The sequence below is a fragment of the Falco biarmicus genome, chromosome 3 (assembly GCF_023638135.1).
Source record: "Falco biarmicus isolate bFalBia1 chromosome 3, bFalBia1.pri, whole genome shotgun sequence".
In the NCBI taxonomy this organism is placed as follows: Eukaryota; Metazoa; Chordata; class Aves; order Falconiformes; family Falconidae; genus Falco; species Falco biarmicus.
Genome location: NC_079290.1, coordinates 113,371,642 through 113,396,235, shown reverse-complemented (window position 1 = coordinate 113,396,235; position 24,594 = coordinate 113,371,642). Strand labels below are relative to the sequence as shown.

Here is a 24,594-nt window from a genome sequence, read left to right as displayed (position 1 = left end):
CAAAAAAAAAAAAGTAACAGCAGGCAGAATCCCAAAGCCAAAGTCTGCAGTAGGGAAACTAGCATAATTATGAAATAAATAAATAAATATAGATATAGATATAAGCAGAGGTACAAAATAAATACATTACAAGCCACATATACTTCTACTGACCTGCTAAAGGGCATCTGAGATGTACCAAGATGTCACTGATAATTCTAGCCCTTCCTACAAATTACAATAAAAATATATCTGAAGACTACTAGACTATATGCACCACTTTTGACCTTCTGCAGTCCTACAATATCTCAAAACTTGGATGAAGACGTTCAAACAGCAACCAGGACTGTTTCAGCAGGTCAGACTAGAACCTTGGATTCTGCCTAAGTTTTCTTTCAAGTGTATACATTAAAAATCAACTTGGCCCTTTTTTAATCCCAGTATTATTCAGATTTTCATCCAGAAGCATGCACTGCAACCTCACACACATAGACTAAGAGACTGCCTACAAACAGAGAAGCTCTAAATCCATATTCCCTTTATTCAGACATTAAGCTGCTTTATTTGCACCTCTGTCTTAGGAGAACTACTTTCATTACCACACTCCATCCATGTTTGTGCACATTCACCTTCATGGAGTTAGCCACATTTGCTCCTTTTCACTCAATTCCTCTGTTGTAAAGGCTAACCTCTGAAACAATACCCTACTCTAGCTTTTGCCAGCCAATACAAGACCAGCCTTAAATTGCTTTCCTACTGTCACAATCTGAAAACCTTCCATAGCTTCTGCTGAATTCAATCAAATTACACATTAGTGAATATAAAATTTACCATGGAAACTGCATCACAGAAACCACAGTGAACAAGAAAGAGGGAGGAGGTCTCCCTGACTAACCACAGATATAAGGGGCAAATGACCGCAAGTTCTCAAAAAAGAAAATAAAATGGGGTTTACTTCACTAAAAACATGCCCATTTCAACTGTGTTCCCAGTTACAGCAAATAAACTTGAGTGTGCATGTGATAATAATAAACGTGTAGTTTAAATTTTGCAAGTAAAATACATTAGAAATTAAATGCACAGCCCAAACCAGTCTTAAGGTAAGCCAGTTTATTTCCTGATGCCTTACTAGCGGGGCATTTGACACTCAGAAATCTTTACATGTATAGACACCTTTAAGTTCATTCTATCATTGGGTAAAGTTTCTTAAGGGTTCACATTAGAAGGTAAGTAGTGTAATTCAGTGGCTTAAGGAGCAGTCAGAGGAAGGTCTATTAAGTTTTGTGAAACTGAACGACCTTGAAGACAGAAATTAGATTTCCTGCATCTCACTTCCAGTTTGTAAAAATGAGGATTAAGTGTTTAAATCTCCCACACTGACCTCGTTAGAAGATCTCTAATGGAGATATTGCATTCCTTTTCATTCAGAATGTACCACCCTGGCACAGAAATCAGGTACCAGAAGAACACACAACTACTGTTAAATCGTGTGCGTTCTGTTCACCTAAAGAACCTGTGCTCCTTCCCATGTTTAAATTTACTAAGAAAAGGAGCGAGGCAAAGCTTTCTTTGCAGAATCTTGTCAGACACTGGGCCTTAACTAGGTAAATTTTAAGTAATTTCACCAATAAGTTTACACTTCTACTTCCATACTTTAAAGTTGTGTTCATATTTTGATTCTAGATCATACTGAAGTATGAGCACAGTGAAGCTGATACACCTGAACAAGAGGTGAAGTACCTGCATTAAAGCTACTGCAGACAGAGGGGATTGGAAAACAAGTTGAAGAAGAACTAAAGGAACACAGGTAGAATTCCAAAAGACAGGTTAAGTTGTTTTTGTGAGCAAGAAAAACTTGGAAAGAACAGTTCTGCACCACTATTTAAAAAAAAAAAAAAAAAAAAGGCCACAAAACAAACCAAGCACAACAAAACAAAAAAGCCACACACAGAGTGGAAGGTTTAAGAGAAAAGCAGCTCCAATCAACTCAAGGTTTTCCAAGCTCAGAGCCACTCTTCAGTTACAGGCATAGGAAAAAGCATTTGATACGTATGTCCACCCTATCACCATGAAGCATTTGCTGTGAAGAACCTACCCACTTGTCAAGTGCTTTTTCTTAATTCAGAACAAATCTGAAGGTCTGAAGTGCCTAGGCACCATGATTTTTTACTGGGTGTAATTTCTTGGAGAAACACAACCCTTAGAGCACTAGAATTCTATGATGTACCATCACTTTCTTTTTTCATTTTCATGACACTTTTCATATTAACATGCATGAACGAATGAAGACTTCAAGGAAAATATAAAGAGGTGTTTCAGCATCAACATCATGTGTTCGAGTCCCTTGTGGTTGTTTGTACCAGCAGACTACTGTCATATACACACATTCAAGAGGATTCATAATCCTTAAGCTTATATATATAATAACTAATATTTAGCACAAACCTTCTGATCCCCTAACATCCTATAATACACAATTAATTACTGACTGACCTTGCCATTTTTCTTTAACCAGGGAATAAACTGGTTGCCAAACAGCAAACTTTGACAGAAACCACCATATTCCATTTTAACTCCCTATTCCTCCACAGGAATACACTCACGTCTCTATCCTGCTTTACACAGCAATGCAACCACATAATTATCATGAGCACTCAGGTTTAAAGTGAAGTACAGTCTTACAGCTCCCACCAGACCATAGTGATTTCAGTAGCCTATAGAAAGGACCTATCTCTGGCATCACCAGCCTGACTCAATGCCGTAGCTGCAACTCTAGAAGTCACTACACATTTTAGCTCTCCCATAGTCTATGCATGCTTAGAACTGTTTCTCACTTAAAGGAAACTGAAAACCTCTCTTCACTACAGCTTCTATTGCCAACATTACAAATATCTTTTGTTAAAACTTAAGATACTGGCTAAAGCAAAACAAGAATGAGTAGTACTTCACAAAGTGCTGACTCAAGGTATATGCACACAGAAGAGGTCCCATGAGTCACAGCCACTTTGTGTTAAGTGCCCAGAGCCATTTACTAAAGGACAGAAGTAAACAGGGCTGCCTGAAGTTACCTGTCCTTCAAGGAAGGAAAATCAACATGTCACACATAAGCTGTCATTGAGAGTGAACTCCTGCTGTATATCTAACATAAAAGTTACACCGCAACTTACCCTACACTAACTCATTCATGTACCCCTACCTTGTGTTAGGCACCAATACATACATGCACAGGTTATGTGCATGATCAAAAGTCCCCCCCTGCCATCAGGCAGATTCCCCCATCCATTCCCCTACATGCATACAGACTACCATGATTCCATGTACAGAAATCTGACTGTAGGATCAAGAGATTAACATATAGTATCTGCCTCAGAATTTAATATATAACACTTGCAAAATATCAGAGATCAAGTAAGATCTATAATTTCTTAGTCCCCTAAAATCAATTAGGCTTACTCTATATAAGGATTCATTTGTTGGAGAACTGCTATAAACACACAGACACACCAAGAGCCATGTCAAACCAAACAAAAGCTTGGTTTTCTAAAATTTTAACAGTGATTTCTCACTCGTAAGAAATCCTGCTTCTTAATGTTTCATTCATTTGTAGCACAACATATCAACAAAAATGTTCCCTGTATGTATTTTAACCAACAGTTGTATGAGATGCCTGCTCCCAGCCAACTGATCACTAAGAATACTTCCAAACAGCTCCAAAAAAAAAGGAAGGAAGATCTGCAGGAAGATGGGCCAAGTGCCCAAGAACTTGTCTGTTTCCACCCCAAAATAGTTGGCCATATGAAAAAGATGAACAAAGGAGAAATTGTTCCTCACGCAGACAGAAATATTTATTAGTGCTAGATGACAGAACTTTCTTTAACCTGGTTTCTCAGAGAAAAACTTCCCCAATTCACTTCACTTCCCCCTGTCCCCCCCTCCCCAATTCCCTTATCCTCTCATTTCATGCCAGTAACTTCTGGTGCATGATGAATTTCAAACCAGCCTGCCACAACAGTCATCCCAGCAATAACCAACATTCCTGAAAGTTTTGTGTAAACCAGCAGATGGATAGGAAAAAAACTCTGTAATTAATTACATCCCCACTAAGGCACAGCCAGACAGAAACCAGCATTCTAAGTTTTGCTTGGCAGCCAGCTAGTCCATAGGCCCATCCATGCTACTTGCTCGTTCAACTGTTATGAAGGACAGGGCAGAGGGAATCCACTGGCAACAGGGGTGAGGGAGGCAAAATTCAGGATTTACAAGCTCTTGTTTCCTCGGAAGAACTACTAGAACATAATGCTTCATTAGTACTGCTGGTCATGAAAATAAATTTACACTACAGCCTTCATCACATGCACTTTGAAAAGACCACATAACATCTACCACTATAAGACAGAAATTCTGACACATATTTGAAATTGACTTAGTATCAGGGATTAATAATACCATGATTTTTTAAAATATAGATAAGTAGACTAAATACACAGATCAATAACTAAGACCTCAAAATTAACAAGCACTCATCTCGAATTGTAAAATAGTGAACTAGCCTCTCATTCATGTTCTGTAGGAAGAACAAAAGACAACCTACACATTCAAAGAACTACCCATTTTTCAGTAACCCAATCATAAAAATTTACTTTTTAATCTATCAAATTATGCAATACCTACAATGATCTACATTTTCAGAGTTGCACTTTTTACAGAATTAAGATGCCAAATACAAATGCAGTCCTTTGTGCCTAAAATTGAGAAACACCAATCAGCTCTGATACAGTGCATTTTATGCATGCATGTCTAAGAATTTCACAAAATAAGGCTACCATTATCCCCATCAGGCATAGAGGGAAAACCGATGACTGTATCCAAGCTAGTTTCACTGTGCTCTAGGTCAGCTTATGATTCCGGATGCTCAGTGACCTAAACAGACATATGTATTAAAAAAAGCACTAACTAACACCTATTGGAACAGGCACAGTCAGGCAAAATATTTTTGATCTGTTTGGGTTTTTTTAGTCACTTACAGCCATTTCTTGCCCCAGTAGACTTCTAAATCAAAAGGAGCCAGCACAGTATTCATATCTTGTTTGCTCCTTTGTTCATACATCAGCCTCTCTGAAAAGAGCAGTTGGGCACAGCTACCAACATTATAAAAGCTTGTGTAAAATGCTGCTGGCAAACTAACATAAAGAGCACAATACCGCATTGTAGATCCTGCTCCCTAACACCTCCTATCACTCCAAGAAGTGGCTAGATTTTCTTCCTAGCAGCTTGCTGGAAACACCATTTCCAAACTGCATCTAATCACACTCACCCCTTTTGACACCTTCCACACTACCAATGCCAATCTCGCATACCTTCCAATTTCCCTACTGCAATAAACCAACTTAACATCAGTAGACTACAAACTTCATTTCAAGCAGCTTTAAAAAAAGCACACTAAATAAACAAGCTTCCAGTCAATAGGAGGTTTGTTCTGTTTTGGTTCCAAGATAAGTCTTTTTTAAAAATATTACATATTTTATGCCTATTGATTCAAATTGAAGCCTTGAGCTGAAGTCAGATACTATGCATCCCTTAAAGTTGGGCTGGATGATTTGTTTAGACTTCATGCAACTGAAACAACTGCAATATATTTCCATAGGAAAACCAGAGTGAAAAATAGCTGAACCTTAAAAATAGTTAGTCTAACCAGGATACCACCCAAAAACCCCACAAACCACCAAAACCAAACAAACAACCCAAAACCCAACAACCCATACATTTGGAAGTCAGAGAGCTGGCTGGTTGATTTGAAATGGTCAACTCCAAACCCAGCCACCCCTTTTAAATTTATGTAGTTGCTCACCCACCTCAGCATCACATAATCACTGTTTTCCAACTGTCATTATTTTCTGAACCAGAAATTAACTAACATTTGAGTACTGTACTCATACGCCAATAACACAGCATAACTTGTTACTGAAGTTTACAGTGTCCTTAAATACGGCACATAATGAAATCAAAGCTACCTTCAGGCAATCTTAATGTACGAACAGCTCTGCTGAGAGAATAACACAGTTTCTGCTGTGCCATTAGACTGCCAGTAACACATACTTGCAAAATTCTATATGCTCATAGCTCACTTTTTTCCTCCCACTCCCAAAAGTGAAATAACGTCTTTATGGGCAAAACAACTACCTAGTACGGCTAAAATAGAGAGATGCATTTTGTAGCTGTACTAGTAAATTTACAAACAATGTGTTTTTCAAAAAAGTTATTAAACTGCAACATCAGAATGCCATTTTTCTCACCTAAACCTAAATCAGCATAAAGAATTACACACACCATTATCTCTTCACATTCACAAATATTGTTGTTACTAGCCTTTTGCTGCAGTAGCACTGATTCTACACCCACACCTCCACAGGATGAACTTCGGTAGGCATACAAAACCCCACTATGGTAAAATAAACCCCAGGATGCCAAGAAATCACTGTTTGTTATTCTAGCTACACAACTACTGTTTAAGGCACGTCTGGCTCTCCTCCTAGCTCCACTTACCTTTATTTACCCAAGAGATGCTTGCAGTTTTCATCAGGGATACCAAAAGCTTTCTCCAAATGGAGAGTTAGCCCCCTTCTCAGTCACTCCAGAGTACAAATTCACTTGCCACAGGAATCACAAAGCCACAGAGAGGCAGTGTAAGTATTTCACCATACCTCCTTCTGAACTCAAATTGTAGCATTCATGCCAACAATAGCCTATAACAACGTTAAAATTATCCCTAGCCACACAAAGCTATGAGTGGTAGAAAAATACAGAAAATGTGTTCCTCAATCCAGAGGCAATCACCACATCTTATTCAGGTAAGGAAACTGAAATAAATTTACCCCAATTATACACTGAAGTCAGCTAAAGAGTCAAAAACAAAACTCGGAGGCCTCATGCTTAAACTACGGTGGTCATTGCTACCCATTTTCAAAAAAACTTAGCACTTTTCCTCAACACTCACATGGGCTTTTTTTCCTTTATCCCCTTCTGCATACCTCAGTACCATCAGCTAGCTGAAGTTATCAGTGAGCTAAGTGACATTTTACCATGCCTCAATAACCCATAAACTCAAGCCCTTGTGCAGCAGTTGCTCTTTTACAGCTAAAGCACACGCTATAGTAGTAGCCCTGTGAAGAGCAGGAAGTTGGACTCCCCGATCCTTATGGGTCCCTTCCAGCTTGAAATAGGCTATGATTCTACAACTGGTTGGGTTTTCGGTTGGTTGGCTTTTTTAGGGTTTTGAGGTTTTTGTTGGGTTTGTGAGGGTTTGGGGGTGGGTTGTTTGATTTGTTGGTGGTTTTTTTCACAGATGCTGCTATAAAACCAGAAACATTAAACAATCATCAAGAGAAGAAACTGTGCATACACTGAAATCAGCCTCTGCACACTTCCTTTTACTTTTGTCATCCCAAAGCATCTGTCTGAAGACTATCCCTTGATAGCAGTTTCCTTGCACACATGCCTCCAGATCAAACATCCCAAAGCTAATACACAAGTCTGAAGTGTAATAATTTTTATTTCAATCCAGCTGGGGTCTTCATTTTGAGGGAGCGGGTAGAACATGAAAGAAAGTTGAGCAGGGTTCAGAAGAGTGTACTTCCAAGTCTCACCTCATGTGCTCCCTCTCTCTTTATATATTCACTTACAGACAGCGGAAGAAGCAGAGCAAGCGCTGGGAGGGAGGAGGAAAGAGCATACAGAACATTTTGGCGCCCTTTAGCTTCTAATTTACTATTTTGCTTTTTTGCAATGTTACCAAAAGGACATTCTGGGAAAGGAGGAAAGAGGTAGAAAATGCTTCCCATTCTCTATCCTTCACATCTCAGAAGAAAAAGATACAGCGTTTGAGTGAGAGCACAGTCCCAAACACAGCAGAGTGTGTGGCAAAGAACAATGAGCTCCCAAGCCTGGGCATTGTGTGCATCTACCTCCTCCTCTTCCCCCCAGACGTGACCAACCAATATGACAAATCTCTAGAAATCACTATATATCCAAAGCAGGCCACTGAAATTAACCCCAGTTCATAGTTTATGGTACAAACTCAAGGAGTAAAACCAAGATGAGATGTATTTACCAGAACTGCTTTTACTATTATAGCAACACTTTCACCCTTCTTAACCACCATGGATTTCTCAATTCAAAGGGAACACTGTACAAAAAAACCCAAAATATTTGCCTGGTAATACTAGAATTACAAGAAAAATATTATGTTGACATTAATCAGAAATTTGACAAGTGCCTTTCACAACCAACAACTACTTTTGACACAGGGTTCATTTTTATGTGGTTAAAATCCATACTTAAGAACTGGCATTCTATTTTAATTATGTCACCAGATTTTTTTTGAGAAAGCATTTTTACTGAATTGTAACAGTAAGAACTAGCAACTAAGGCTCCTCATTTTAGTTACATGGGTGCACAAACAAAATAATATCTTTGATTTCAATAATTGGTCAATGTAACTCAGGAGTAAACAGACATCAGATAGTCGCATGCTGACTGCATAGAAACATTCTGAGCTTGTAATCTCCAAGAACATTACTGCTTCAAGGAAAAACTCAGCATAAGTCGTCAGTAAATCAAAGTAACTGCAACCAGCGTGTAAAAATAAATCTCAGAGAAAAGACACTTCAACAATGAATCATATTGTTTTCTTCCCAGCAATTTCTTGAACAGCCAGTTTCAGTGATGAAGCCTTTAATATTGTCTACCTCTTACTACTTTTCTGATTCTGATCATCTGCTTTTCACACTTTAAAAAGAGAAAGGGGGGGGGGGAGAAGAGAAGAAAAAAAAATAAAAACCCACCCCTTCCTATGCTACTGAAAATCCTACGATTAAATTCATTTGCATAAAATCTTCCTTTCACAATTCCATACCTACCACAGATGAAAAAAGCGCATCTTTTAAACACCTAAGTCCACTTCCTCTGCATGTCCATTTAAATTAAATGTTTCCCAATCTCACACCTATTTAAAATGGTAACAAGTTAAACCTTTCCCTGAGAGCCCTTTCTCTACTGAGCATTACACAGACGCGACACTCTCTAGAGAACCCACACACACACAAAACCCACCCAAACAAAAACAAACGAAAAACCCACAAAACCAAAAAACGCACCCAAACAAAAACAAACAACAACAACAATAAAAAAAAAAAACCCACACGGGAGAAAAAACGCCGGCCCCAGTCCCCTCGTGCGTGCGTCCTCCCGGGGCAGGCGCGGGCAGAGCGAGGGGCTGGCGAGAGGCTCCATCCCCCAGCCCCACGCCCGCAATCCCCCTCCGCGCCCTTCCCGCGCCGAGCCCGGGCATTCTCCCCCGAGCTCCCTCACCCAGCGCCGCCTCCTTTTCTCTCCCGCACTTCGCTGCTACCGATAAAAAAATAAATAAATAGACCCGCGCCACACACGTAAGGGCCTCACCCCCCGCTCGCGGCCACAACAAAACCCCAGCAAGTTGCGCCGCTCCGCGCCCACCTACCGCGGCGGTTCGCTACACCATCAACGGCGGCTCCGTCTGGCTGCCGGGACAAAGCGGTGGCGGCGGGGCCGCGGGGCGGGAGCGGGGCGGTGGCGAGCGGCTCCCCTCTTGCCCGGGCGGCGGCGGCGACGAGCGGCAAGGGTCCCCGCGCAGTACCTCAGCAGCGGCAACCCAGGGGCATCTTAACGGGGAGACAAGGAGCGGGGCGGTGACCGGGCCGGGGCGGGGCGGGGGACCGTGGGGAGGGGGGGAAGGAGAAGGAGGAGGAGGAGGAGGGGCGGCGGCGGCGGCGGGCTGGGGTCCAGGCAGCCGAGCGCTGCCTCCGCCTGCCTTCCCTCACGCACGCACGCACGCACGCACCGAACGGGCACCCAGCAACGCAGCCAGGCCGGAGCCGCATGCCAGTATCCGGCCTCCCCATTGGCGGAGGTGGGACACCCCGTGACCCGGCAGGAGGTCGGAACCAATCGGCGAAGTGGATGGAAGTGATTTAAAAGAATAGGGGGAAGGCGGGGGAGGGGGGGGCCGCGGCCCGCCGCCCGCCTGCACAAAGGCGGCTGTCGCCGCCACAGTCCGCAGCGGGGTGCGCGGGGAGGGCCAGTCACGCTACACCCCGCAACCGTTCGGCGGGTTGGCCTAGCTGCCCGATGCCAGGAGCGGCCCTTTGTAGGTTGCCTTCGTCCCCTGCTACAATGAAGCAACAGCAGGGAGCGTGAGCGCAGCCACCGCGCGGCCTGCGCCGGTCCCCCCCGGCCCGCTGGCCCTAGCGGGCGGCTGGGCACGGCCCGGGCGGCAGCGGCACCGCTCGAGGCCTGGCGCGAAGGCGGGGCAGCGCCGCGCCGCGCTGTGGCAGGTCCGCAGCGCCCCTCAGCCGCGGGCGGGCGGGCGGCCCCGGGCCGGTGTGCCTGCCTAGCGCCCTGGCCGAAGAGCTGGCAGCCTTGCGAGTCAGCGTGTTTGAAACGTCTTCAGGCTCTGCCAGGAGCCGGTGGCTGCACGGTGGCTGCGGGCCGTCGGGGCCGCGCTCCGCATCGGGCACCTTCGGCCGCCGCCGCCGGTGTGCCGAGAGGCCGCGCTCTGCCCGGGGGCGGCCGGGGCGAGCAGCTGCCGCTGTCTGCGCCGTGAGGCCGTTGTCACAGCAGCAGAATGCCAATTTACCGAAATTAATAAAATGCTTGGTCACTTAGATCTTTAAGCTGCTGCATCTCTGAGCTATCACGTAGTTAACAAAAGGCAGCGTTGAAGGTACCAGTGCCAAAAATAAAGCAAACTTGTTATTTAACGTTAACCTCACCTTTCAGCCACGGAACGCAGGCCAGCAAAATAAATCACATGGCGGGAAAGAAAGTCACATGTTCTTCCTGGGGATCTGAGAAACTTCATGTGGAATTATATCTGCGTTTTGAAAAAGCACTAGGATGTGTCAGGACAGATTTTGCCCTTAATTACACTTGTGTAACACCAGCTGTTTGTGTTTTCTGTAAACCGTCTTCATGGCCGAGTCTAGTAGTACCACAGGAGGTAAGTCTGAGGCTGTTAACGTTACTGCCTTCAGCACAGGGAAGCAGGAACTGTTGTCACTGAAGGCGAAAGGCATATACAAGGAGATTTGAGGTCTGTACATCAGAGGAACTTAGTTCTTTGCCCTGACCATACAGGGCAAATTTATCCCTGGCATAACTTCTGAGGCGTTACCACCAGGGGTTGAGACACAGAGCTGGTGGCGTGCTAATAACTAATTTAGATAAGCGTCTAAAAATGCACATCAGTTAAATGGCTGAGACAGTCATTTTGGAGGCTACACTTAAGCTGTTCTTTATAGAGTCTGAGTCCATCTCTCCTATTTTCTCTTCTAATTACAATTTTTTGTTCCTTGGTCTCTGGATGTATGCATTAAAAATTATATGAATTGCCACAACGGTGGGCTTGCCTTCAGCTTTCCCCAGTCACAGTGTCGGTGATGGGAAAATTCTCCACAACAGCCTCTCTCTCCCCGCTCCCCCTTCTCTCCCTCTTTCCTTTTCTGCTAACCTTCTGGTGATAACATCACCACACAATGGTTAGAAGTATTTACTCACAGCATTTTGATGTCATGTTTTGTTGTTAAACAAAAATCAACATGTCTGGGGGGAATTTCCTCCTATATTGTATAACTAACATCTGTGTACCCCCTGAAATTCACACAAGTTGAACTGCTGGAGTAGGTGGTTATTCACAGCCAGTTATAGCAGGCATACTCATGTCCTTGTACCATGAACGAGTGATCCAGTTATAAGTTTGCTTCTTAACCAGAGGATTGTTGCAGGAGTAGCATTCGGACCTGCTGCTGCTGCTGCTTTTTTTGGTTTGGTTTGGAGGGGCAAAGATGCGGTCCTCCCTGTGGACAATAATAAACAAAGCCACAGAGCTTGTCCTGTAATTTTCTACCAGCTAAAGCTAGAAGGTTTAGTTAACACACGGAAGATCAAGGAAGACCCAAATGCTGCAGAGAGAGATCACTGCTCCTCTGTCTGGTGACTGCAGATTTTCACGGCTCACATTCCAGCAAAGAGAGATTGATGGTGAAATGACTGGGCATATTCTACATGTAAAATATTTTATGTACATATAGATTGTCTATATGAGATAGTAGCAGGTCTCTAACAAGGCAGTTTCTGACATCTTTGCAACATTTCATGCATCTATCCCCCAGCGCTCCTGGGAGGTATAAAATTGCTGATGCAGAGAAAAGCTAATTGGCCAAATCCACAAAGAGACTTAAATTCCAACATGCCACATAAGGTATCTACACACAAAATGTTAATCCTCAAAATCCTGTTCCTTACCCCTGGATATTTCTAAAGATCTGATGCAGCAACATTTCTGCCGAGTATTCTGGATCTGAAACATTGCTTCTTCTGTCAACTGGAAATGCATCTGTCTTCACTGCAAACAGGGTCACACCAGAGTCCCTGGTATTCACAAACCCACTGGCAGGGCTGCCTGTCCCCATTACATGCGCAGGTGTCCATGCAGTAGCTGCATCATGGAGCTCATTTAGCCAAGAGCACACTCTTAGGTGCTCCAGGAGCCTTGCTGAGGGCTGCCTCGTGCCTTTCAGGTTAGCAGAAAACGCATAGTGTGGCTCCTGCCTCACCTGCTGCTTTTCCATCTTCCATGCTCTCATAGACCTCCTGTCCAAAGTTGTTCTGGCAGCTCCCTTTTGGGCCTCTCAACTACAGTCTGCTGGCCATGCATCCGGCATCCACTGAGGCAAAAAGACATAGCAGAAACTTCAAATGTTTGATATTACTACTTTTATGCTATGGAAAAATCATGTGTTTTGTCCGTTATCATTCCAACTTCTTCACTATAGGGAAAAAAAAAGAAAACAGTGGCAAAATACCAGCTTACTGAAGAGACAGAAGGCAGGTGCTGATGCAAAATAAAAAACACTTTCAGATAAAACAGGCCATCGGTGAGCAAGGAGTTACAATGTTTCATGACAATGTTGCCACCAAACCCAGATAACAGTCATAGGGTAGGGAAAAGCATCTGTAGTGTGTCCAGCAAACCTTAGAAACACTGTTGAAGGGAATAAATGCATTTGCATAATAATGACACTAAGCATTTCTGGATTTATTAGTGTGATGCAAGAATTCTTACCCTGTGTAAAGGAGGATTCTGTGAACAACTTTTGACTCCTTTCAGATGCTGATCTGTTTCCTGCATGTGCATAAAACGCTACCCTTTTGCTGCAAAGTTGTCAGTGTATTACAGAGACCGTGAACTTATCTGTTCAGTCAGTAGCCATGGGGGTTTATTACATGGATAATTGACTCTGTTCTGGCCTAAATCGTTCTTTTCTTTGTAGTTTTAGATAACATTTCTTTCTTTCTCTCTCTCTCTGTTAGCCCTTGCATCTGTTGGATCTGACATCTGTATGTCAGTGTATGTGGTATACTTCTTAAAATTGCCTCTTTGCAAAGGTGTTTAAACATGTCTCCTTTTTTAAATAACTGTCATCTTGCCAAGTGAAGGAAACAAATACCTATGAGAGAAAAAAAAAAAAAAATCTAAACAGGAACTATAAAGCCAAAACCCCACCAATACTGGGAATTCTGTGAACACCATTTCAACCCAGCTGGTTAAAGTAAGGCAGATGATATATTTTTTTTAATTCTACAGTCATGAAATTACAAACCAGTTCTTAACCATGACAAATGAGTCAGGTTCTAACCTCAGCAATGCAGTAAAAGCTCAGCTCTAATGAAACAGGCAAATGTCAATACAGCGATTAGCTTGGAAGATAATATTCTGAGAGGCTTTTACAGATGACCTAACTCCACTCACAAAAAAGGATTATATTCTTTCTTTCCCTTTGTGATATCTGAATACCAGCCCTTTAGCTGAAAACTGTTTGCTGAGGGGTGGGGGTGGGGTGTTGTGTTGCTGGTTTGGTTTGGTTTTTTTACTGTAGAAATCACAAGAATTTAAAATCTCATTTTCTCACATATTACTAGAGAGCTTTTTTGAAGTCTCATACCACTTGAAGGACAATGCACTGGATGGTTGTGAATGCCTCCCACGCATGGTTATCTCTATTTAAAACTGGCTGTATGGGTTAAAATGAAAGCAAAAGTAATGTAAATGAGATTTAAATCAATTTGAGCATATTCACACACATTCAAATGTACACACAAATACAGTGGCTCAACAGAATCTGTTAACAAGAATCATATTATTTGTTCATCTGATACAACTTTTCAAAACCTGGAAAAACAGGTTACCAACAGAGTAGGCTGAGGTGACAAGTTACTGGGTATCAGCTACTACATGGTGACTGTACTACAGGTGGTCTTGATGTCCTGCAGGGCCACTGGAAGAGGAAGAAGCTACTGGTTATTTATCATGGAATGAAAAGATGCCCGCTGTGGAGAGCACGGTGTCAGTGACACACAGCATGTTCACATCCAGCTTCCACCTTGGCGACTTCTTTCAGATTCTTCAACATCAGGCTCCTAAGCCACCTTTGAATACCTTTTCCATCATCTAAAAAAAGTGTCTTGTCTGTATCTGTGCGCATGGCCCAACCATTGCATCCTTGCTATGAAGTTTTGAATACATTGATCATGGAATCACAGAATCACTTAGGTTGGGAAAGACCTTTCAGATCATCAAGCCCGACCGTTAACCTGACACTGCCAAGGCAACCACTAAAACCTATCATTTCATGATTGCTATGCCCAAGATGGTTTTCAACCATCACATCACCCACCAGTCCTCCTCCATTTGCAAACAACAGGTCCCACAAGGCGCCTTCCCTAGCTGGCTCCCTCACCAGCTGCATCAGGAAGGCCTCTTCCACACACACCAGGAACCTCCTAGGCTCTTTCCTCTCTGCTGTGTTGTATTGTCAGCAGATGTTTGGTGCATTGAAGTCACTGGTGAGAGCAAGGGCTAGCGATTGTGAGACTTCTCTCAGCTGTTTGTAGAATATTTTGTCTGCCTTTTTGTCCTGGTTGGGTGGTCTATAACAGACTCCCCCCAGGATATCTGCTTTGTTATCCTTCCCCCTGCTTCTTACCCATAACACACAACCCTATCACCACCATCATTAAGCTTTCGCCAGTCAAAATACTCCCTAACATACAGGGCTAGCCCAACACCCCTCCTTCCTTGCCTATTCTTTCTGAGGAGTTTATAGCCGTCCATCGCAGCACTCCAGTAGTGCGAGTCCTCCCACCACGTTTCCACAAGGGCAACTATGTGATGGTTTTCCTGCTGCACAATGGCTTCCAGCTCCTCCTGTTTGTTGTCTGTGCTGCGGGCATTGGTGTAGATGCATTTCCATTGGGGTATTGATCCCACCACCTTTCTGGGGGGAGAACCCCTAATTCCTACATGATCATTCACAGGTGTTTCCATGGTTTCTAACACACAGCACATACAACCCTGAAATTTCTGGTTTTAATGTTCTAAAACATCCCAGAAATGTAAAATGCTATAAATCAGTTTCCTCATTAAAGGAATATTTAAAAAATCTTTTTATCTTTTAAAGGTGTTCCATTTCCCTGACTCAGACCATTTCCTAGTGGGTTCCGCATAATGAATATTAGCAGAGGTTGGCTTACCACAGTGTCTAGTGAGACTCATTTATCAAAGCCCAGGATGTGCACCACGCAAAGGAAAAAAAAAACAACGATTAAAAATGAACAAAAAATTTCAACCCTAACAATCGTTCCTCTCATTTTTGTATACTTGGGCATGTTCCAGTGCATGCAGCGAGAAGACAAAATGGCCATCTGCAGAACATGAAACACATTTAACGAGAGATTTGTACACCTTGAAAGTCACCGGTGCTGAAGCTGCAAATGACTAATGACAGCCTTTCCTCATGAGTCAGATTAATTGCATCACCCATTGATGCTTATTTCTGTGTCCCGTTTATACCTAGGGATAGTTACAAGGTAATTCATTCTGTCATTTACATACCAGATAAAATCTGATATGTAAAGAAAATATAGCAAACTGGCTCTTAAGCTGAAACAGCTTTTGGATAGTGTCGCAGCTCTATCCAAAGTAGCCGGCTGCAGCAAGGCTTTTACCACCTCATCCCAGGTTAACTTCAATAAATAGTTCCCACACCTTGCCCCAGCACAGCCACCCCCACAAGGTTTCAAAAGTCCATCTGCTGTCCGTGCTGTTTCTTCATCCTCTTCACGCCAGCCCACCCTGCGTCTTGCCCCTGCTGCGTCCAGATTCTTCCTTCTCCAGGCTCCTCTTCCAGCCGGCCTCTCCTCATCCGAGCCCCCTGCTTCTCCCAGAGTCTGTCCTTGTCTCTCCTCCATCCAGGGCACACTCACTCACTCTCTCTCTCTCTCTCTCTCACTCTCTCTCTCTCTCTCTCTCTCTCTCTCTCCTCCCTCTGCTTCTTCCAGGTCTCTTTTCATCCAGGGCTCCTCCTCCATACCCCTTAGAGCTTTTTTACTACTTAGCAGGAACCAGCCACAGCTGCACATTATCCACGTCAGCCAACCCACCGCCCCTGAAGCCAGCCCACAGCTGTATGTTATCAATGTTAATTAACCCAGCTTCATTCCTCTACAGGATAGTAATAACATTACAAACTGACAGTAGTCCTTTTAAGCAGAATACTGTAAAAAGGACTCTAAGCACCAGAGGGTTTTGTGTGTGGTGGTGGCGTGTGTTATGCTACCATCTCACTTTCAAGCACCATAGCCTCGTGTCTGAGAAGTGGCAGACGCTGGACATCAAGTAGTAACCAGTACGTGCGCATTCACACACACAAATGTGCGGGCACGCTTAGATCTGCTCCTGTAGCACCACACAGAAAAGCCAGAGGCATTATTAGTCTTACTCTTGCCAACAGAAAAGTGCCAGCTTTGCATAAGGTCATGTCCTGCAGACGCACCTGCGCGCTTGGGCAAGGTGCCTTGTGTAAACCACAGCTATGATCTATCACAGCACAGAATCCCAATTCCATCTAAACTCCTGGCCTTTTGTAAAGGGACCTCACTGTCAACAACAAGCCTGCATATGTAAAAAACAGTTGAATCTGAAATTACAGACTGGAAAGCTGGTGGCCTCCAACACAGCAGAAGCACCGTGATTTTGGAGCAGGCTCGCCAGCCTTGTAGAAAAGGGAGCTCTAGAATCACAGGATTGGTGCAACAAGGCACAGCATCTTGCTAAACTGGACAGACAGTGGTTTCCACGTGCAGTTGAGACCCGGGGGTGGTGGAGGGGGTTCAGATCTTTGAAATGCCTGCCATTAAGTCTGCTGAGCTGTCAGCAGATCTGCCGGCTGCCTGGGGAGGCCGAGTTCCACCACTCTGGGAAGGACCCCCATCTTTCTGATGCAGCTGTCCTTCTCCACGGTGGCAGGACAGGTTTCCAGGGAGCAACAATAAGGCTCCTGCTGCCGGCACAACAGGACCACAGGCGGAGGGGGTACAGAAAGGACGTGTGGCGCATACGCCTCTGTGCCTTTGAAGAAAAATCAGAGCCAGGACAGTGGAGGGAAGAATAGTCCAAAAAGCTGTTTGATATATCTGGATCCCAAGGCCTACATGCTTTCTGTTTGTTCAAAGGTTTGCTCTGATGTTTTTGAGCCATTCTCTACTGCTAATGTCAAACTCCTCATCTGTGCACTTACTGCATTTCCACTATAAATTCACTGCTTCTCCTTTAGTGCAGAAAGTAGTAAATGGATTTACAAGCTTCTCTTCTTGTCCTAAGTGACTGATTTCACTTTAAAGTGTTATAAATGGCCAAAGCGTTCAAGAGAGAGAGAGATGGATTGGTTTCAGATTTGCATTTTTGTCCTTCCCACCACAAACCTGCTCCTCCAGGAGGAGGTTTCTGGCTCCCACCTCGCCATTATAGCTGCTCCTTCCCTGGTGTTGCAACACTGCTACCTTTGATGGTACATTTGAATGTCCTTTTTTAAAAGGAGAAAAAACCATAGAGCCAGAAATGGGAAAATTTCCATTTCAAGCACCATGTCTTTTTTCCCCTCAGCTCTTGTTATCTTCAAAGCACTGTACAAAATCAACTGATGAATTCTCCCCACCTTACTGGAAAGTGTCATCCATCCCACGGGACAGGTGAGCAACAGAGAAATGGAGCAACACATCTGAGGTCTCAGAATAGGTCCGGAGCCAAGGAGCACTTGCAACCTCTGGGCACCTGCATAGGGACTCTCCCCTCTGGAGGGGCCTGTTCTTAACACTCTTGATCCTGAACAGCTGGGCAAGAGGATTTTAGGTTTTGTTAATTAACAGAGAAATCTATTTCTAAAAGACATATACCCCTCCTGTTTAGAAGCTGAAGGCAGGTTCAGGCTGTACATACCTAGAAACTTCTGCTCTTTGGATTTTGATGGGACAGTAGACTTTTAGGCTCTGAATTCAGCTATTCCCACTGTCAGTGATTTTATAGCCTGCATAAAAGCCACGGTATGCATCTTTCAATCACTGTTTATTGGAGGAGATGAGAGAAGAACCCGAGTACCACAAAGCATAAAAACCACAGGTTAGGACTTACTTAAGGCAGTGCAGTAAAATAGATCAGTCAGCTTTGCAACAGAAGAGCAGTGCAGCAGCCTGCGAGCATTTTTTCCCCAGCTTTTGTTTGCAGACCTGCTTCAATGAGGAGACAAATGAAAAAAAAAAAATGGTGTGGAGTAAGGAGCATATCCTGGAACCTGCCTTCACGAAAGCCCTGCAGCTCCACTCTGATTCGCAAGCGAGTCTTTTTCAGGGATTTGTCACCTACCCTGCAATGTACTGGCTTAGGAGCTTTAGCATACACTGCTTTTTTCAGCATCCTTTTGATTTTGCATGTATTCACAGTAGTGCAAATGAGACATGGTCGGCATTAGGTTTCTGATGCAAAAACTCTCAAGCCCAACCTATACTAAATACTCACCCAGCAGCTGGTGCCTCTGGAGGACTGGCAAAGCTGGGGTGTCAGCAGGGCATTTTCTAGGCAGGACTCCATTACGCACAGCCATGTAGCAACTCTCCAGACACCTAAAAACTATGAGGACTCTGGTCATCAATGAGAGGGAAGCAAAAGGACAGCACACATGTTCTGCCCTACAAAACCTCACCCCTCTTCCCTTCCTGGTGTCCCTTCCCAGGCAGCGTCTGGGGAGAAAGTAGCCCCAGATTCAGTGCATTTGCATAGCTTTTGGTGTTGTCTCTGGGACAGTGGTTAAGTTAAACCAATTTAATCCAGTCAGGTTGTAGTGCTGTTTTCTGTCCTTGGGATCTATGAACACTGGTCACCTAGGCTGATACTGGAAGCCTCTAATTGGAAGCAATCTGACACTTACTGGGTCAGTTTGATGAACATTCATCCTGTCACTCTAAATAAGCAATGAAGGGTCAGTTTATCACAAGCCACCAAAAATGAGGGCTACACACTTTGCTGAAGGGCTTTCAGAAGCAGATTGAGAACTCTCAGGGGAGGCATTTTCCCTGTGCCTTCTCCCAAGGTCATCCTCACACCACACCTTCTCACCACCACCCCCTCCCCGCCTGGTAGCAGGGGCTTATTTGCTCCGCTTTCTGTGCTTAACTCAAGGGATTTCACCGCTGGGACGTAGACTGGAAAAGCATCTTAACGTGCATTTTAGTTTTAATGGGTAGCATAGGTACCTACTGCATAGGCAGTTGAATTAACAGTCAGTCCTCTTATTTTCCAGCAGCGGACGCCTGTTTAATGCAATATATATTATTCAAGACCCTTCTGCAAAATCTCAGGGAATGAGAACAAGCACCTACAATGAGACATGGATACAGCCCACAGCAACCAACTGAGGAATATTGGGATCTGGATGTATGAAGTTCTATCTATGTCTTTTGCTTTGACCAATGCAGCTGCTTTAGGACATTGGCGCCTTCATGGCTGACGCTGTTCGCAAGCATTTTGTAAGCAAGAGTCTGCTGCTGCTTTCAGATGACTTCTCAGGTTAGAACACGTCATTAAAACGCTAGCTGTTAAAGAGAGACTCAACAACAGAAGTTAAGTGGGTTTTGTGGGGTGAGGGCTTCAGGCAATTCGTGTGTTGCAAGTTAAATGTACACAAAAAGCAAAGTTTCTTCTTCCCTGTCCACACATAAATTGTGTTGGGTCACCCTGAAATCGAGATACTCAGTAATGTGTAATATTAGCAATGAAAACATTTTGCCTGGCAGGAAGTGTTTGGGTTCCTTGGCAGTTTGTTTTAAAAGCTTTCTTAAGGAGTTTTCAAGAGAAACAACCCTTCAAAACAAACTATGTCAGTGAAAGTGTTCTGTTCTCAAAATGACAAAAAGCCCCACACCATCATGAAAATAATATTTTGAGCTCAAATCCATTTGCCAAATTTGTAAATAGTTCCAGGTGGGCAGAAGTGATCTTTGCCATTCATCCCTGCTAGCAGGAGTTTGATCTGTCTGAACTGACGCATGTGGCAGAGAAGGAGCCACTGCTTCTGAGAAAAGCCCTTTCTGGGCAGCACAGCTTGCTTGGGTCAGTTCTGGTCCTTGCAAAGAAACCAAGGAAGACCAACATTCTGCTTTTGGAATGCACCAATCCAAGTGCTCTCCCAGCTCATTTTCCAAGGGAACACTACACCTCCTCTGCCCATCACAGAACTCCCTCATTCTCAGTTTATTTTTTGGACAAATGGCTTAACCTCATACACCTTGTTGCACTAGTAAAATTGCTGGTTGCTGACAGCCAGCATCAGCAAGGAGAGATGCTGAACCAGAGCTGAACTTAGCTGGACTGCAAGTACAGCCAGGGAGAATGAGGCTCAACCCCATTAGAAGTACAAGGTGGCAGCCCGGGGATGCTCAGCACCGGTCATGGTGCCTCCACTGCAGACACCGTTGTCAGCAAGGTATCATCTTGCCTGGGCATTGTCCATTTTGCAGAACTAGTTTGTATTTCTTTTCTCTCCTGTAACTTAAGCCTGTAACTGCCACACTGGATGATTAAATGTATGTGTTTCTAGACAGAGCTAAGACTGTGCATCACGTTACAGACATGAGATTTCACCCCACATACACTTGAAGTGTGGCACAAGCAGGTGATCTCGACCTTGAGATTATTTTCTTGCTTGTAGTTTATTTTCTGTCTCTCATTTTTATCATCTGAGTTCTTCACTCAACCCTTTTTCTTCTTCCCTGCCTCAGTTCTCTTCCTTGGTTTTTGTTGAGTTTTGGGGGTTTTTTTTTCCTTCATTTTTACCTTCAGTTTTCCTTAGCAGAAGCGAATGCTGCAGCTGGTATGGCTTTATTTCTTCTTCTTTCCCTCCTCCGCAACCTGTACTTCTAGTCCCTGTGACTGCATCTATATGTGGAGCGCAAAGTACACGTCGAGTGGGTCAGATCTGATAGCATTCAGGCCCTCCTGGGGACCAAAAGAGGGAACACAAGTGGGTATCTGTCTTGCTGTAGAAATGACCAAACGTGGACTCCTCAGGATGGGACAGCCTGAGCATCATCACAGTGACCCCAGGAGTCAGATGAGGGAGAAGGCTATGTTCCTATGGGCTCAAAGAGGAGCAAGGTTCTGGCATTTTATTCTCACACCCACCCACAGCTCCTGTCTACAAGGAAATCATTCACCCAGCAATACAAAGAGAACAGTAATAAAAGCTTTCCGAGGGAGTGGTGGGACTAAGCCGGTGCCTGGCACAGTTCTTTAAATCCTGCTGTGAAAGGGAGCATGAGGCCACAGCCTGAGATGCTGCTTCAGGGCAGGCAGGTCTGGCTGGCTGCCCAGCAGAGATCATCTCTCCCTGTATCCACCATCTACCTTCATGTCTCATTGCAGTCTACACAGCAGCAGGAAAGCCAAATATCCTCCTTCCAGTGGTGAAAACCCAGCAACCGCACTCCCTTCATCTGCTTTTACTGATCCTGTGCACTGTTGCTTCTCCCTTCAGCCACCGGCTGACAAGCCCCCAGCAGCACGCGAGGCTGTTTACACAAGTCTTCATGTCTGTGAATGAGCAAGTGGGTGTTGATGAAGCACTGCAGTCAATTAATTTCCTTCAAAGAAAGATGGCTCGCTCCCACGGCTTCTGCCTCTCCAGAGACAGGGAAACACGGCATGGCTTGCCAAGGTCCCTTCCTGGAGACATCAGAAGGCATGGCAGCCCAGGGCAAGCGGGGCATGCCACAGGCTCCCCCAGAATAATCTCGCTGGCTGCACCATGAGACAGTGATATTTTGTGCCTGGGATAAGCAAGCAGGAGGGGAAAAAGCACTGGGTGTAAAATTATTCTTACCTACATGAGAGGCAGTCAAATGCCCTACCTAGCAGGTCTCAAGATTTCACTGAGCTGAGCAGTTCCTTTGAGGAACAGAGTCGATCCACTGTTCAAATGCGTTCAAGTTTTGCTTCTTTTTAAAATCAATGATGTGAGAAAAAAAATACCATTTCTAACATTTTTGAATGACACAAAAATTGGGGAAGAAAGGTGAATAGGATGAAACGTGGACACCGAGCAATCCATATCATCACCCCAGGCAGCTTTGTGTTATGGACACATGTAAAGTCAGGTCTCTGCGCTCAAGGGACAAAGCTGCCCTCACCACGTGGGGGGTCTGGCAGTGAGCTTCTGACAGGACCAAACTCAACTAGGAAGGTTACCGTACTGCTGTGTTTGACATCGCTGCCACTGCTGGAAGGTAGGGTCCAGTTTTGATGCCCATGGTACTAGAAAATGGGTGAGCAGGCTGTGTGGGTGGTTCAAAATAACCAAGGGACTGGAAAACAGCCTTTGCACTGCCAGCTTCAGTTTCTGAGAGTGAAGGTTATGAATGATGTGCTTATCCCCTACAAGGGGCCAATGTTTCCCGAGAAAGCCAAACGTTGAATCATTTAGTTTCTCATCGATTATAGAGGGATGACAACGTTCCTTTCCATCCAATACAAACTCTTTGAGACAAGGCCCGTACAAGACCCAGAAGCCAAGACATTAGGAAATTAATACTTAAGAGCAGGCAGAGGTACAATGCAGAAAAGCTACCTCTACAGACCTAGCAACAGAGCCAGCAGGTAATGGGAAATCTTCCCCACTCGTCCTTCACATCACTCCATTATATATCCTGTTACCTGAACAGCTCCCAAAAGTGCTACCTGCCTCTCCTCTCTGCTCATCAGTCTTCTCTTCTGCCTGCCTCTTTCTTCAGATCGGCTTTTAAGGCTGCCTGCTATTCTCAGAATAGCCTCCTACTTCATGTTTGCTAAGCTGATGCCTCCTTCTGCTCCAAAGAGTGCCATCCCTGCAAATTATTACAGTAATAAAGACACTGGCTGCGCTACATTTGCACTCCGTTACAAAGCACAGCCTTTCGAGTAGGAGCTCCGTGGGGACAGTACAGAAAGGTGAGGAGCTATGCAGCAGGATTCAAGCTCTGATTAAGGAGCAGACACATCTCTCCCCCTCTCCAGCACCGCAGGTTTAGATCTTGATCTTCAACAATCAAATCTTATACTCTATTCACTTATTCCCCTCGCTCCAAACACACACACACAGTTACCGATCATTCACTTTTCTCTAACATGCTTCAAATTCTTATCTACAAACCATAATCGCATGTTTCAGCACTTACCCATTCCAGTCTTTTTTCTGCCTTTGCAAGTAACTTCTTTCAGTGCTCCAGCCTCATTAGGCAGAGCCCGAATCCTCTGCAGCTGGAAGCACCTTGCTGATCTGGCCCAAATACTCTGAGATTTAACTTGAAAGCTTTATATAGCTCTGGTTTTATGGGACAGGTGAGCACAGCATCTGACATTGTGGGATTGATTTACCGGTGTAGGAAGGAGCGATACAATTCAACAGCATCCAGCTTCAGCTCCTGAATTTACAGTCCAAGCAATGTTCTCCTAACCCTGCTGCTTTGCAGGCAATTTCCTGATTGTTTTAAGATGTGACACATTTAGTAATTGTACCTGTAACAGTTCCCCACCTTGCACTGACAACAAGGTGTGAATGATAACGAATTAGTACCAGGGCTTCACGTACAATGTTGTTGTTAACCAGCTCTTTTGTCAGAGCTGGCACCAAACTGCTGGTCTGAACAGAGGATTCCAGCTCAGCACAGTACCTTGCTTCCCCCACCCCCCAGGCTGGTGTAGCTGCACACAGGTACAGCAGCCCAGTGCTGCGCACATCAGTCATTTCGTTGCAGCTGTACTGCCATTTAGAGGTTTGCCGATTTATGGCAACCGGTGACCCGATTTCCCAACTCTTTTTGCTTCTTGATGCTTATTAAAAGAAAATCACCAGGTGGAAACCCAGAGGCCCAGGCAAGGTGGGTTGAGAATTTGGACTTCACTTTCTGAAGTACGAGGTGAGGAACAGATGAAATTGGTTCCTAGCACGGTTCTGCTAAAAAGCTTTCTAAACCATTTGGCATATATTACAAGCTTGCCTCTTTGACAGAACAAGAAAAATCCCTTGATAGGATTTATGTATAATTAACTCATTTATTCATTTAACAGGTCTAATTCAGAGATCAGCTATGTGTGAAAAGTACACCAGATTTCAAATCTGTGTGGAGTGCAACCAGCTTAGACCAATGCCTTACAAAAGG

The 24,594-nt window shown here is 44.2% G+C and overlaps 1 protein-coding gene and 1 long non-coding RNA gene across 6 annotated transcripts in view; both read right to left on the bottom strand.

Annotated features, from left to right (window-relative positions):
* Window positions 1–9,754, bottom strand: part of RERE (arginine-glutamic acid dipeptide repeats) — a 254,366-nt gene extending 244,612 nt beyond the window's left edge. For 3 of the 5 annotated variants that reach the window (XM_056331895.1, XM_056331899.1, XM_056331901.1), the window contains exon 1: window positions 9,494–9,752. The gene's annotated coding sequence lies outside the window, so the exon portion shown is untranslated. Of the gene's footprint in view, window positions 1–9,493 lie in introns of all 5 variants that reach the window. The other 2 variants (XM_056331900.1, XM_056331902.1) reach the window with 1 other exon arrangement.
* Window positions 9,755–11,971: 2,217 nt separating this feature from the next.
* LOC130147048 (uncharacterized) lies at window positions 11,972–23,811 on the bottom strand. Its single transcript, XR_008821086.1, has 3 exons — window positions 23,611–23,811; window positions 18,923–19,033; window positions 11,972–12,737 (listed from the first exon to the last, which is right to left on the bottom strand). It is a non-coding gene; the product is annotated as an uncharacterized LOC130147048 (long non-coding RNA).
* Between the last annotated feature and the right edge of the window lie 783 nt (window positions 23,812–24,594).